Raw genomic sequence first — 632 nt, 5'->3', positions numbered from 1 at the left:
TCGTGATCCTCCACGTCAGCTCCACAACCCCACCCGCGATTTGGTCCACCCGACTCCAGCTTCCCTACTGACTAATGGATTCATTTTGAAAGACAATAGTCACTCAGTTCTGTTGAATCCAGTACTACTCTTTGGTTCATTATGCATTTTAATGCCGTTACTGACATTTTAATCGTTTTATATATCTTTGAAAGTTTGATGTATATCATAGTTAAATATTGTGCTAAATATTTCAGGCCTGATCTCTGTATAACAGTTTAATCATTACTGATCTACTTATAGCTACAAGGCTGCTTTGAGTTTTAATCTAATCTATAATTTTCTTGACTTATAGTTTCTAGATCCTTGTCAGTCAATTTGTGGTAGTTAACTTCCTCATACAAGTACATATTTTTTATTAAAAGAAACAAATATGTACTCAAGTTCATTTTTCCTTCCTCGCGCAGAGGAGAAATTTATGGTTTTTAGCCCGCCCTTCTGCTTTGAAAAAGCTATCCAGTGGGCTTATGCAAACGACCTCGTGTCTGTCTGTCTGTGTGTCTGTCTGTCTGTTCCACTAGAAGGAGATGTGCTAGAGACTTCAAATTTTCAGGGGATCTTAAGGTCCACGTCTAGAGAACGAAACGCCTACG

This window comes from Frankliniella occidentalis, unplaced genomic scaffold (genome assembly GCF_000697945.3).
Source record: "Frankliniella occidentalis isolate FOCC.00 unplaced genomic scaffold, Focc_3.1 Scaffold77, whole genome shotgun sequence".
Taxonomy (NCBI): domain Eukaryota; kingdom Metazoa; phylum Arthropoda; class Insecta; order Thysanoptera; family Thripidae; genus Frankliniella; species Frankliniella occidentalis.
This window is presented reverse-complemented; position numbering follows the sequence as displayed.